Source organism: Physeter macrocephalus, chromosome 11 (genome assembly GCF_002837175.3).
Source record: "Physeter macrocephalus isolate SW-GA chromosome 11, ASM283717v5, whole genome shotgun sequence".
Classification (NCBI taxonomy): domain Eukaryota; kingdom Metazoa; phylum Chordata; class Mammalia; order Artiodactyla; family Physeteridae; genus Physeter; species Physeter macrocephalus.
This window is the reverse complement of record NC_041224.1, coordinates 168,698,316-168,713,495: the sequence shown is the minus strand read 5'-3', so window position 1 is coordinate 168,713,495 and position 15,180 is coordinate 168,698,316. Positions and strand designations below refer to the sequence as shown.

The 15,180-nt window shown below is 41.1% G+C and overlaps 1 long non-coding RNA gene across 1 annotated transcript in view; it reads left to right on the top strand.

Annotated features, from left to right (window-relative positions):
* The first annotated feature begins 201 nt into the window (after positions 1-201).
* LOC114487215 (uncharacterized) overlaps positions 202-15,180 on the top strand; it is a 68,820-nt gene continuing 53,841 nt past the window's right edge. The window contains exon 1 of the long non-coding RNA XR_003682135.1: positions 202-354. This is a non-coding gene — a long non-coding RNA (uncharacterized lncRNA). The remainder of the gene's footprint in view (positions 355-15,180) is intronic.

The window sequence follows — 15,180 nt, the reverse complement described above, 5'->3', positions numbered from 1 at the left end:
GCTCCAGTTCATCCGCACCTACCGTGTCTGGTTTTGACAGAGGACGACGGGGTTTTCGGTTTTTCCCCGGGAACCACGGTGCTCGCGAGCCGCCTGCCGTACGTGCGGGCTGCAGACCTGGCCGCCGGCAGGCGCGCGGCGCGCACTAGGACCCAGCAGGGCTCCGGGCCCGGGTGGGAGCCGCGCCGCCGACCCCGGGCGGGCGCCGGGGCTGGAGCCGGGGTTCCGGCCGCGATCGGCTGCAGCTCTGCCGGGAGAAGGCGCGACCCGGCGGCGGGGCCACCCGCGAGTCCAGCGCCGCCGCAGCCCCCCAATGCGGCCGCGAGAAGGAGCAGGGGGGGCAGGCGATCGAAGGTAACGAAAATGGGGCTCATTTCCTGCCTCCTGACCTTCTGCTCTGGTTCAGCATTGTCACGAGAAGCCCTCACTGTTCAGGCTGCTGCATTTGGGGGCACCCTTTGATTTTTTAAGGTGTCCGCCCCCGTATTTCCACCTGGTTTCAGGTTGATTTATAGCATGCAGTCCGAATGGGAGAGATCCAGGGCTGGCAAGTTGCATATTTTCATTAGTTTTGTCTCAAAAGTAAGTTCATTAAAAAAAAAAAAAGTTTCTCAGGAATTTGTGGATAGTAGTTTTAAAATTTTTTTTTTAAATAGCAGACAAATGGATAGTTTTTAAAAATTATGAAATAATTGATGTAATTCTGTTAATTACCTCCTAGGTCTTTACTTTTGTGGGCTTCCCAGGCATTACTTTTATTTTCAAGGAACTAACGTGTTAAATGTGGAGTTTGGCTCGGGCAGAGTTTACAGCATTGCTGTCGCAAGTGTTTTGCTATCAATTATAAACTGTCAAATCTGTGGGCAGTTTAAATCTCTTTTCAAATACTGTAACTGGTTATCCTGATATGACATATACAGACGAGAGTTTCCTTGTGAGGGCAGTCAGAATATTTCTCTTTTTGGAGAAACCTGGTTTTGAGGAGAAAACCATGATTACTGGCTGGGGAGGCTGAAGAGACTATTTTTCATGCTTTGTTTATACTCTCGGATTTGACATTTGGGAAAGGGAAACACAGTCTTTCTTGGCAGCTTTTAATGGTGGGATTATTAATTTATTTAATTTATTAGTTTCAATTGGTTGGGCTCGGGGAGCCCTCTGTCACAGGATGTGTTTAAGGTGACACATTTGCCAGCAGTTGGGACACATGATTTGCACATGTAAAATGTGCTTCAGCTGAAAGGTCTGGTCTGCTGGGAGCTCCCATGTGGAGCTGTTGTGGCCAGGGTGCGGCTGGCTCATTGAGGAAAAAGGGAATCATTTTCCTTAGCTAAGGAGGCATCCTGTTATATTCCTTTTGTTCCCTGTTTTTCATTGATCGCCAGCGCTGCCTTAGAGAGGGGAGAGCAGCTTGGAGAGCTCGGAAGACTGCACAAATGACTCCAGCCCACTCTGCTCTCCCACTGATTGGTCAGTTCGATGAAGACTTAGGGAAACAGTCGCCCAAAACCTTCTTTGAAAATCATGCTGTAATTTCAGAGTAGCCTTCTTGTGCCCAGATTTCTGCAAGGTTGATTTTTAATTTGGGTGCAGTTTGCTTGAGATACCTTTGTGTTTAATTTTTTGTTGTTGCTTCTATCCAAAGAAAGTAGGCCATTCTGGTGACAAATTTCTTTGCAGACATCAGCTTTTATAGACATATCACTTTACAATACGTTCTCAATGGTTTCTCCTTGGGAGTTATAGAATGCAAAGTTGTTCAACTTAGAATAATTTTTCCTGTTTTTTTTTTTTTTTGATCTGAAGAGTTAAATATCACTGTCAGCAGATGGTGCTTAACTGTATCTTTACTTTGATAATGTAAGTGTCGTGCATTATTAGCATGTATCATGCACTAAATTTAAGTCTGTAACAGTGAAAGAAAAAGGCCACGAAGAGCCAACAATCAAAATCAGCTTGCACACTGTTATAAGAAATTGTGGCATCTGGTTTGAGGAGAATGCATTTCAAGTTAAAAAAAAAAAAAAAGGGCATTCTTCACCTTAAAAGAATGAGTTGGTAAATATTGTGAAATGTTCTACATAAGAGGAAAAATATAAGGCCGGTGGACAACTCCATTTGAGCCTTAAAACACCCCAATTAAAGAAGCACCGTCCCAGAAGTTGTTAAATGTATAAACACTTTTCCGATTGGCTTAAAAATTTTTAGACACAGGAAGTGGATGGGATCTAACAACCGATGAGTAGAGACATGGTTGTCATGGAAACTGAGACGAGTTACCCCCTCCAACACACGTACACTACCATAACCACCATTTAAAAAACAAAAAAACAAAACCTGCATGTCATCACAGATGCCTGGAGAACATGTTGCCTTCTGTAAGCTTTCCCACAGCATCTGTTGAAACCTGAGACCGTGCCTGTCAAATCAAGGTCATTTTACAACAACAACCAAAAATGCAGTCTCCTGGATTTCAGAACTGTATTTTTACTGAAAAGATGTGAGGAAAAGGGCTTAAAGCAAGGATGAGCACGCGTGCTTACTTTGCATTTTGCTACCTCGGAGTTTCGCCAGGGAAGGCTAAGAAGAATGTATTTGATCCCTTAATTGTGGAAGTGAACTGATTTGTAAGTCTACTGTTAGAACAACACTTTGTGGAGCTGTAAAGACTAGGCTGTTACCTGTGGCTGAAAAGTCATTTGGGGACGGTATAATTTAGAGTTTCTGTTTGCAAGAGGCTTCTAGCTTGAACTGTTGCAATTGAATTTGAAGAACTGTGGCATTTTGGAGCTTTGCTCTAAGGCTGCCTGTATAGGATAGATGAAGACTCTGTCTGGTGCTTTGGGAGGTATAAGGAAGGGTGTTCTTAGTAGCGAAGCAGGGAAAGGATAATCCTAAACAGAAATAAGGGCTCTTTCAAAACTGCAATTATTATTATTTTGGCTAACTTAGAAAAGTTTCCTCTTCTTCTGTGGATGGAGAAGAGTTGCTTTACTTTACTTTTTAGGATAATTGAGAGGTTCCCCAACTCAAGGTTGCGAATATTTTCAATATCTTGGTAGTGGTTTTAGTGAGGAGAGTAAAGAACGGAGAAAAGTTTGGAGATCTCCCCCTTTCACTTTGCTAAGCGAAAAATTACTGAGGAGGCTAAATTTTGAATTTGAGGATCAACATTGAAGCTTGTAAATACAAAACCGGTGCATTTCTTATATTTTTCTAATCTTGTCAATGGTAGTCTTTAAATTTGAAGTGCTTGATATTCATTTAGAAATATCCTTCTTACAATCGTGATGATTTATAGCATGGTATTGCTTAATCTCAACTGAAAATGGTCAATTTTACATCTCACTTAACTAACACTTTAGTCGTTTCAAAAAGCAGAAAATTTCCCTTGTTTTCATCAACTAATTGCATGGTGGCAGGGGAGAGGAGGTGGAAAGAATCCTAACTATACTGTAATATTTATTTAATATCCTGCATCTATGCAATAGGAAATACAGACGTTAGAAGCAATATAGCATCATTGGGGTGATTTAGCATGTACTTCATGATCCTGTCTTGTCAAATATTTAACTGATTGAGATTTGGTGAAAAAGGTTAAGCTTAGTGGCACAACTGTTCTCTTTTAGCAAAGGATTTCCTGTAGGGAGCTTTCTTATCTTCAACTATGTTCATTGGCAGGAAACATGTCAGTTGCTTGTTTTTACAAACTGAAGGAAATGAATGGGATTTGTTAGTTTCTAGAATCTGCCTTCGTGCTCCATTGTCTGTCAAATAGTTTGCTCAGAACAGTTCATTTTTAAATGGACTTTTGAGGAGTACAATTAAATTACTCCAAATCTTTGGCATTTCTGTTCATTTATTTTTGACTACGAGAATAGAAACATTGGTCATTATACTGCTCTGTACAACTTATTTGACCAACACACATTAACAAGATGTTCAATAAAATTCCAATTCATTTTCAGTTGTCAGATATATAGACATTGACTGAAATTGGCTTCTTTTGATGATGCCAAATTTCTAATAATTAGCCCAGAATACCAACCAAATGCCAGTTTTGTGGAGAGGTAAAGGGGAAGAGGCAGCTTCATTCTTCTCTTGGCTTGTAACAGTAAAATCCATAAAGATTAAATGTCAGGTGTTTGCCTCCTTTGCTGATGGAGTGGGGAAGAGTTGGAATTTGGGGAGGGGCTATAGCTAAAGCCAGCCTAGAGTCCGTATGAGAAAAACGAATCATAACCTTTAAAAGATTTATTGTGCAAAACTCTGGATTACTTTTTGAATATTATAAATAAATATATTGAATAGTTTCAATTCATGTATGTTTCAAATTCTGGAAGAGGAAACAGGGTGAGGTTCTTTAAAGGAAAGTAAGTACAGAAACCTCGTTTGAAGGGAACAGCCTGGGGAGGGGGTTAAGAGAGCCTAAGGGAGGGCGTCATTTGTTGCGATGGTTTTCACACGTTTTTGAAGACATCATTTTGGTTTTATATTTAGCACCAAATGGAGTCTTGTGCAAGACCCTAATATATGAGTGGAATAAAAACAGAGCTGCTCTGGGGGAACCAAGAGTCCGGAGCCCAGAATCTTGCTCTTTTCTCCTGGGCTGTGCCTGGAGCACACCCTAGGACCCTAGTATCCCTGTGAGCTGTTTGAAAACCACTGCTTTTAAAGTGCCCCAAATATCCTCTAAGGAAGGCCCCGAGGGGATTGCTTGCCGAGTCCTGGAACTTCTGAGCTGAAGAGAGAACTTTTGCCTTGACAAGTTAAGAGGGCACTTGTGCTCAGAGGAGGAAAAAGGAATGGCAGACAATGGGCTCTAATAAGCCATTCTGTATATAGCGCTAGGCTGGACTGGCTAGAAGTATGAAAGAGCCCTGGTTCCATCTGTAATAAGGGAAGGGGAAAGGACTTTTTTTTTTTTTTTTTTTTACATCTTTGTTGGAGTATAATTGCTTTACAATGGTGTGTTAGTTTCTGCTTTATAACAAAGTGAATCAGCTATACATATATCCCCAGGAAAGGACGTTTTTAAAGGGCCCCCTTTCCTCATAAGTTACAGGAACATCATGTGGAGGTGTTTGAGATTAGTCGGTTATCACTGTCCTGGAATGTGTGGATTTATTCTAGTACCACCTCAGGATCTGTTATATCACTGTTACTCTGTCAGTGAAAATTATTTCATATTAAGTGTCATTCATGAAATGAAAGTTTGCCAAGCTATATAATCTGCTTGGCAGACGCGGTAGTGTTTTGAGTGTTGAGTAAAATGACAACACATGGATGATATTTGAATATCATCAAACATATTCAGATTATCTCTTCTATTATGAGATTTACTGAAATGGCAGTATTGGGATTGAGTTCAGTTCCCCTTTCTTACATCCCAGAGGCCATAAATATTAAGATTTCTAGGCGTGGCGGACAGAGGGGTCCCCTTCACTTCCACTCCTAATTTTCACAACCCCTTGATTCACATTTGCTCGGTTACAGAAAGAAGGAGCAAGCAGCAGAGACTTCACACAAACGGTATCAATAGCATTGTGCTTCTTAGGGTCACAGCAAACCTCCTTGCATTGTTTCCTGGAGGCTGCACAGTTGGGGGGTTTATAGAAGTACAAAGGACAGTCCCCTGTCTGCATGCTCCTATTACTTCCACTGTGCTTGCCATGTTTCTAGTACCTGTGTGGGTCAGAGATGGCGATTAAAATAATCAATATTCTGGGAAGCCACAGATCTTCCAACAATTTGTGCCGGAACTTTTTCTTTGTTTAAAGAAAATATTTCCTCTAGAAAGATAAAACTAGTATAAGCACAAAATAGTTGGCCGTGGTAGTGGATGAAAATGACTGTGGTTAACTTTTGTTTGTTGAACTGGGTTGAATAAAGCTTTTCATGTTTAGGCTGTTTAAAGCTATCTTATTCCTCCTCCCACCTGCATATCAAAGAAGAATGAGTGTGTACAGCCATAGAAAACCAACGGAGCTGTCCCAAGGCGTATTCATAAAAACAGACCAGTGACTCTCCTTGAGTGAGCATTTATACTCCCATGTTCTTGGGGACTTTGTTTTGGAACTCAAGGATGCTGTCCAGTTACCAGGACCTTGCTGAAGTTGTTAATGGAGGACTCCAAATATTACACAGAGTGTGTCCGCTACCTTTGCAGATGTCGCTTTCTTAAGATTCAGACAGTAGCAAGTCCTACTGGAAGAGGTGATTTTAGAATATTATACAAGGTTAGATTTTAGATAACCTCAGATTTCTCTTTAAAGTCTGAAATGTTCTAATTTGGCAGACTTAACATTTTTGCAGCCTGTAAAATGAAAACAGTTACCATTTAATGACTAGTTCATAAGGTCTCTAAATTAAGACAGTCATATTGTTTCGTGGAATTGGATTTAGCATTTAGAATGGTCTCTTGGAAAAGAAATAAGTTGCTCATGGTAAGTTTGGCAATATTGGGTAATATAGAAAAATCACATCAAACTGATAAGGGATTTTCGTTTATCAGGTGCTGCCCCTATTAATTATTATAATAATCATATAATATGATTATAATTAATTAATAAAGGTATTAATATAATATTACTACTACTACTACTAAATAATGTTAATATGCAGTAATGTCCCTTCACAGATGAAGAAACTGAGGTAACTATGTTTCCAGGCAACACACTCTTTGGTGCAACTAGTTCTTACCCTCAGGCCCCCTGACTCCAAGTTCCAGTCGTTTTCCATCCCCCTGGCTATCTTACAACTGCTCCTCTGTTTCTCTTCCAGGGTTGATAACTCCCCCTTCTATGCTTGAAATGGAGTCTCCTCCTGGGAAAAATTTCAGTGGGCGGGAAAAATACTGTGATTTTGGCAAGAAGTAGGGTGTTGCTTCTTGACATTCTGTATTCCCATGTTTGACCGTTAGTGATTGGAGGAACCTTTTAGTTCCCTTGTCAGAGCTTACCTTCCTTAATTTATCTTCATCTTTTCTTTCTTTGAATGAATTTTTAAAAATTAATTAATTAATCTTTGGCTGCGTTGGGTCTTCGTTGCTGTGCGTGGGCTTTCTCTAATTGCGGCGAGCGGGGGCTACTCTTTGTTGCGGTGCGCGGGCTTCTCGTTGTGGTGGCTTCTCTTGTTGTGGAGCACGGGCTCTAGGCACGCAGGCTCAGTAGTTATGGCGCACGGGCTTAGTTGCTCCGTGGCATGTGGGATCTTCCCGGAGCAGGGATCGAACCTGTGTCCCCTGCATTGGCAGGCGGATTCTTAACCACTGCACCACCAGGGAAGTCGCCATCTTCATCTTTTGAATTTCCCTTCATGCATCCCTGAGCACATTCACCTAGTTGGTAAACAAAAGGCTCTTACCACAGGGGTATGATTTTCTTTAATTACCCAAATATTACACTTAAATTTCTGTTGGTGGCATCCAGAAAACAGATTTCCGAGACAATGTTCTCTTTATAATTCATATGAACTGCTCAACAAACTCAGAGATGCAAATTCAATGACATCTCCTTTATTTTTTTCGGAATAAAAAACAAGTGGCTTAAGTTGTCAGATTAGGAGGGTGTTGTTGGGTATCTCCTCCTTGAGACCCCCTTACCTGTGAATCAAACAAACTCCACATGGGTTTATAGAGACCAAGTGAAACTGGGTTAGTCAGACTTTCTCATCTAAGCAAGGAGCTTTGCTCTCATTCTGGCAAAGGGGAAAATGACAAGTTAGATCTTCACCTGGACACCCCACTATGCCTGGTATGCATGTGACTGGTTGGAACTAGCAATGGAACCGATGTGGACATTTTCAGTGATGCAGGTGCCTGGCTGTTTTTAATTCTCTGGAAGACTTCAGGTAAATGATCAGCACTTGAATGGAACTAATTCATATTTCACACGTGTACTTTCATAGATCTCACATGTGAAATCATTTTAAAGAATTGATCTAGGGACGTGTTCAAGATATATATGCACCAATTTTGGGGAACGAATCATCCACCCAGTCATTCAATGAACAGTTATTGCGTGCCTACTGCATATAAGCGACTGTGCCCTGTGATAGGGAACTAAAGGGGAAGAAATCACCGGCAGAGCCAACTGTCTGTTCCCTAACTCTGACTGGCTTCTTAGACTGTAAGTATCACCAGATTTGGCCCTATTGAAGTTTATATTCTAAGCTGATGTCGACAGATTGAAGTGACGCCCTCCCCGAGTTCCTGTCTCCAGGTATAAGCGGACCGTGCAAGGAGGATTCCAGGGTGGGTAGTTTACTTGGGAGACGATTCCAGGAAGACAACAGTAGGGGGCGCAAGTGGGAGACTCGTCTATGCCCCCCCACCCCGCCCCCTCCACCCGCATCCCCGGTTACACTGCGAGGGGCGCCTAGGCGCGCTGAGAGCTGGTGTCCAGCGTGTCGCTTCCAGGCACTGGTTGATGACTCAGGAGACGTTGATTCCCAGCACTTGAGGTTGGTGCGCGAGCTTCGGCCAGACAAGGTTCTCAGGGAGGGACCTGATGCCTGTGGTGGAGGTGAAGGTTGGACTGGTGGCGCTGAGCAGTGAGGCCTGAAGGGGACGTGGGCCGGGCACCAGCAGCCTCTACGATGCTCTCCACTTCTCAGCTCCTTCCACAGTCTTGGAACTGAGAATGCTTTACAAGAGTGATTTTTAGTGGTCCTCTGAACTTCAAAATGAAGATCCTGAGAAAGTGGTTTTTCGGTCTCAGAAATGGGAACAAGAGGAGGACATAAGCTCTGAGTCTAAGCATTCAGGCAGAAATTTTCAATAAGGGCACTTATTTTGTTGTGTATGTTTTTGTTTCGGTTTGGTTTTTCTCTTTTACAACCATTATCCTTGTTTCCCAGGTTGGGAAACTTGGACAGCCACTTGTTTTACGTGCCAGGTATCTCATTTATCACCAGGGCTCCTTGCTGCTTTCTTTGAAATACGCCTCATGGTCATCTCCTCATCTTGAGTTCTAGTGCCTCACTCTGAGAATACTGCTGCGAACCTCCGAGGTGCTCTGTCCCTCCTGGCCCCTTCCCTTCCTCTGTCCTCCTGAAGACTTCTGTCCCTAAACCACTCTGGAAGTTATGGGCTTTGAAGTCAGACTTCTTGCTTTCAAACCTACTTACAACTGTGTGACCTTAACCTCAGGCTCAGTAATGTGAAATAAGACTCATTAACTTGGAAATCCTGAAAGGATGCTTGTGAAAGCTAATGATAAACCCTTGACAGACAGCCTGATGCATAGTTACAACTTAAATTATTGTAGCTATTTTTATTTTTACATTGTTATTGTTGTGTTATGTCCCTCATCTACTAAGAAGCTATGTGGGCTCCCTGTTGCCCTCCTTGCCGAGTCTGTCCTCCTCTGCCTGACTGTCAAGACCTTCTATAATCTGGCCGTCCCCATTAGTGCTCAGGAAATGCCCCCAGATCTGGTCAGGTTTCATTCATCCCTCAACTTGCCTTATTCCTTCTAGCTCCCCTGGCTTTGTTCATATTGTTCCCTGACCACAACCTTCTTCTTCCCCGCTTCACACATTGTAGGGTCACCAGTTTCACCCACTCTGCAACTGTGAGGTGCAGAAAAATGCAATTTGTCTATTTTGTCTGCAGCAAACCTTCCTCCCAGCAAACACCCATTGGTTATCAGGAAAAAGAATAATAACTTTTGATCCCGTCCATTTAAAAACTTAGTTTGATCTGATAATCCAAATAGTCCCTTAAGATAATTCTCAGTCTTCCTGGAAAACAATATCCCTTCCTTCCTGTTGTTCCCTTTCTTTGCCTGTGATGTCAGAGTGTGAGGAAGGAGTGTCTCGTGTACTCTGATTTCTTACAGAGGACTAGCAGCTCTGTTTCCTTAGTTACGGTGGCCTTGGCTCTCAGAGGCTGAGTCTCTTGCCACGGTGTTGCTTGGTCTGTATTAGCAGATGAAGTCTGTGGCTCTTATAACACATAGTCTAGTCCAGTGGTTTCCAAAGATTCAAAGTAAAATACAGATACATTTTCATGAGATTCCAGTAAGCATATATGGACAGGTGATACAAAAGTTTTTGCAAAATAACCTGTATAGTTGAAATAGAAATTTTGCAAGGCATTATTATCCTTTCTTTACTTGATGTACTCTGATCTTTTCCATTCTATTTTATTTAACGAAAAAAAAAACCCCAAAACAAAAAAACACACTTAGGACCCAATAAGTGCCCCGCAGTTTGCAAAAAAAGTTGATCTGGTCATCCCCTTGGCTTTATCAGAACCTGACGTGTCATCTGCTGCTGGCTGGGTCCACCCTCAGCTCCCACTGGCAGCAAACTCTGAGTATGCGTGACACCATCCATCAAGCCCACTGGCCTGGTGCTCCTTGCAAGGGGTCCACTATTCTGTCCACAGTCTACCCGAGGCACCCCACCACACAGCTCCCTCTGATCAGGCTGTAGTGCTGGGCTGAGGAAGCTGTGTTCCAGGCTGGTGCAGACCCTCTCTTCCTAGGGCTCTGGATGATGGAGGGGGACAGACACAAAGACATCCCTCTGCACTCAGGGGTACCTCCTCTATCAAGAGGCAGAATCCACTGTCTTCTTCTCTTATCTCCTTTTTCCTTCCCATCATTAACTGGACCCAGAAAGAGCTGGGCTTTTCTTTCCCTTCCCCTCCACCATCTCATCCTTCTACCATCCAGGCAGAAAGATTAGCAACTTCACTGTCACTCATGGAAGAAAGCAGTATCTTCTGCTGCCTTCAGGTCTATTCTTTGAGCTGGGTCCCCCAGACTGCTGCTAATAGGCGAAAATCCTGTCCCAGGAGAAAGCCTGACTTTCAAGGCTATGGAATTTCTGCCTATGGCAGAGTCAACTAGTTTCCCACCTATGTCCATTAACTACATTTCTAAGACTCCCTTGCAGCTAAGAATGGCAAAACTTGGGCTTCCCTGGGAGCTCAGTGGTTAAGAATCCGCCTGCCAATGCAGGGGACAGGGGTTTGAGCCCTGGCCCGGGAAGATCCCACATGCTGTGGATCAACTAAGCCTGTGCACCACAACTACTGAGCCTGCGTTCTAGAGCCTGCGAGTCACCGCTAATGAGCCTGTGTGCCACAACTACTGAAGCCCGAGCGCCTAGAGCCCATGCTCTGTAACAAGAGAAACCACGACAATGAGAAGCCCGCGCACCGCAACAAAGAGTAGCCCCCCTGCTTGCCACAACTAGAGAAAGCCCGCGCACAGCGTTAAGACCCAACACAGCCAAAAAAATAAAAACAAATAAATAAATAAATTTATAAAAAAAAAAAAGAATGGCAAAATTCTAGCCACTTGGATGTGAGTAGATGTGAAGTATGTTGTTTCTGGTTTGTGCCATTGTTTTTCTTTATAATTTTACCACATACTTGTTAAATCCTGAAACTATATAGTTTAGTTGCACATGATTTCATATAGACAGAAACATTATATATATATATACACACCCACACACCATTTGTAGTATATATAGATATATAGTATAGATACGTATTTATATATATGTAAACATACATTGTGTGTATATTTATGTCTACAGTTACATCTGTAGACAGATGGATTTTTTTTTAAGTGAACACACCTATGTAACCAGCACTTATATTAATAGATAGAATGTTAGCTTCACCCAAGAAGTCCCCTTATGCCCCTAAGGCACTATCTTTTGCAAGATGACCACTATCCTAATTTTTTTTTTTTAATAAATTTATTTATTTTTGGCTGCATTGGGTCTTCAATGCTGCACATGGGTTTTCTCTAGTTGCGGTGAGTGGGGGCTACCCTTCGTTGCAGTGCATGGGCTTCTTATTGTGGTGGCTTCTCTTACTGCGGATCATGGGCTCTAGGCACACGGGCTTCAGTAGTTGCAGCATGTGGGCTCAGTAGCTGTGGCATATGGGCTCAGTAGTTGTGGCTTGCGGGCTATAGAGCACAGCCTTGGTAGTTGTGGCACACGGGCTTAGTTGCTCCGTGGCATGTGGGATCTTCCTGGACCAGGGCTCAAACCCATGTCCCCTGCATTGGCAGGCGGATTCTTAACCACTGTGCCACCAGGGAAGTCCCTATCCCAATTTGATCTGTTTTTTTACTGAGAGAAGTGTATTAAAAATCTCTCAGTAAGGTGGTAGATTATCATTTTTCTTCTTGATATATTTTGAAGTTACACTATTTGGTATATACACATTTAGAATTCTAACTTCTTGGACAATCAAATTTTTTATTATTATGAAGTAGTGCACTTTAACTCTCATAATGCTTTTTGTCTCAAAGCATATTTTGTCTGGTGTCCATGCAACAATACTAGTCAACAGTAGGATATAATAGCTTCTTCATTATTAGTTCTTGCTATTTGTTTTCCATTCTTTGTTTTTTCAAACTCTTTACCTCTGTATTTTATTTTATTTTCTATTGTTTGGCTGTGCCGCACAGCGTGCGAGATCTTAGTTCCCTGACCAGGGATCGAATCCATGCCCCTTGCAGTGGAAACAAGGCATCTTAACCACTGGACTGCCAGGGAAGTCCCTACATCCTGTATTTTAGATGTATCTTTTGTAAATGACATAACACCGGGTATTGTTTTTATGCAGTCGTACATATCTTTTAAATGAAATATGTAAGCATTTATATTTATTGTAATTTCAGGTTGATTTCAATTTATTCTTTCATGTTATTTTATTCTTTCCATTTGTGCTACCTCTTCATGTTTCTTTTCCTTTCACCTCTTGCCTTCTTTTGAATTGATTAACATTTTTTCCTTATTTCATGTATTATTCTGTAGTACTTTGGAAGTTTTACACTCTATTATTATTCTTTTAGCGGTTCTCTAGAAATTTAAGCATGCATACTTAAAAGTCTAAAGTGAATCATTATCTCTCCTCTCCTCCTAAACAATGCAAGGAGCTTAGATCATTTAATTCCAGTCATTACCACCTCTCACACCTCCCCCTGCTAGCTTGGGTCCCATTTTTGCCCAATGTTTTAGTTTTATCTTGTGGTTTTTTTTTTTAGCTTCGTGGGTTAGACATTATCATTTAAAAATAGAAATTTGTTCAGATTTACCCGCGTATTTATTACTTTCTTTGCTTATAATTTCTTCCCCGACTTGTACTCCCCTACCCATCACTTCTCTTCATAGATTTCGTTAAGTGAGGAGCAATTGAGGGAGACCTATTTCACTTACTGTTGGTTGGAAAATTCTAATTCTTTCCTTTTTTTCCTTAAAATATAGTTTTGCTAGGTATAAAATTCTGGTTACTTTCTTTCAACACATTAAAGATGTTCCGTTGTCTTCTGACTTCTGCTGCTAAGCAATCAGTACTAAATCTAATTGCCGTTTGTCATGGAAGGTATTCGTTTTTCAAGTAAACCTTGTAACTGCTTTGAAGATATTCTTTTTATCTTTGGCATTCTGCAGTTTTATTATAAAGTGTCTATAGATGTGAATTTCTTTTTTATGTATTTATTTTGCTTTGGATTTTTTTGTTTTGTGAATTTGTGGATTGATTTTTTTCAATAATTCTGGAAGGTTCTCAGAGTATTGTTCCTGCTTAGTACTCTTTTTTCTACTTCTGGATTTTAGATTAGGTATATGTTAGACTTCTGTTGTCTTCTCTATGTATTAACCTCTTTTTCATATTTTCTGTCTATATAATATCTTTATATGCTACAGTCAATAATTTTTTCAGTCTTTTTTGTTTCTTGTATCTAACCTGTCTAATCTTGCTCACAGTTTATACACTTGTTTCCTTCTATTATTTTTTAAACATTTATTTTATATTGTGCATCTGATAATTTTTTAGACCTTTAAAAACTGAAATAGAGTTGACATACAATATTGCTAGTTGATAGTTTAAAAATTTGATGTCTGTGGGTTCAGTTCTACTATCTCTTATTTCTGCTAGTTTTTGTGCATGATGCTTTGTTTCTATATGCGTGTGTGTGTTTTTATTTTACTTTGTTTTATTTTACTGTGACCTTATTTTTTTTGACTTTATCAGTGGGAATAATTTGAGGTTTGAATTGAAGGTGAGTTTCACTAGATTTTGCATTTGTTTCTCCCAAGTGCCTGGGATCATCACCAATCTGCAAAGCAAGGACTTAAAAATTCTCAACTAGAGGTTTGGGGACTGACCACATAATCAATTCATACTCAAAGCCCATGTAAGGATTGTCTTATGGTTATAAATGTTCAGTAAAGACTTTCTCCCCTCTACTGAGCACTGATTTTTTGAGACAGGCAATTCTGGTAGCCTTTTGGAGTCCTATCTTTAGCAGGACACCTCCTATTACACTTTGTACCTTGGTGGGCCCTGGCTTTATCAGTGCCAGCAACTTTATCACTGACCCTTATGCCCTGCTAACTTGTAAAAACAGAAGGCTAAGTTAGCATTTCAAACTATTTTTGAGGAGATGTTTTGTCCAACATTTTTGATTGTTTTCACAAGATTTTAAAGGTATCTATTCTGCCATATTGCCAGAAAAAGAACTATTCTTTCTCTTTGTATTCCTTATTTAATAATCCTAATAGTCCCTGAAACATATGAATGCCTCTGGGCAACTAAGGTGAAGATTATATGTGCAAAAAACAGTAGAGGAAAAGCACAGTCATTATTTTCAAAATATTACCTCCTGACACATTCCAGGGTAATTTAAGCCCTAACTTGTATTAGTTGAGGTAACACTAGTTGCTTCAATAAACCCAACATAGTGCAGTGAATCAAAACAATAGATGTTTATTCCTTATATGTCCAAAATGGGTATCCCTGATTAAAGGATGGCTCTGATTCAGGTGGTGATTTAGGGAATGAGCCATTTTCCTTCCTATGGCTCTGCCATTGTCAATCTATGGCTCCCAAGGTCATTGTGCTTATTTGGATCACACTGGCAAAAAAGGAAAGAATGTGGAGACTCATGAGTGGCATGTTTTTACCAGCCAGCCCTAGATGTGGCACATTCCACTTCCTTTCCCATTCTGTTAGCTAATGCTTGGTAAGATTGCCACATCTGACTGCAAAGAGGGGTTGCTGGGAAAAGTAGTCTGGATGTGTGTCTAGGACAAAGAAGAAACAGGTTTAATAAATAACCAGTCTGTCTCTGCCATGTATTTCCTCCGTGAAACTTCAGCCCAACCTGATTTCTCACTTCTCTGAGCTCCTGTTTCACTTAT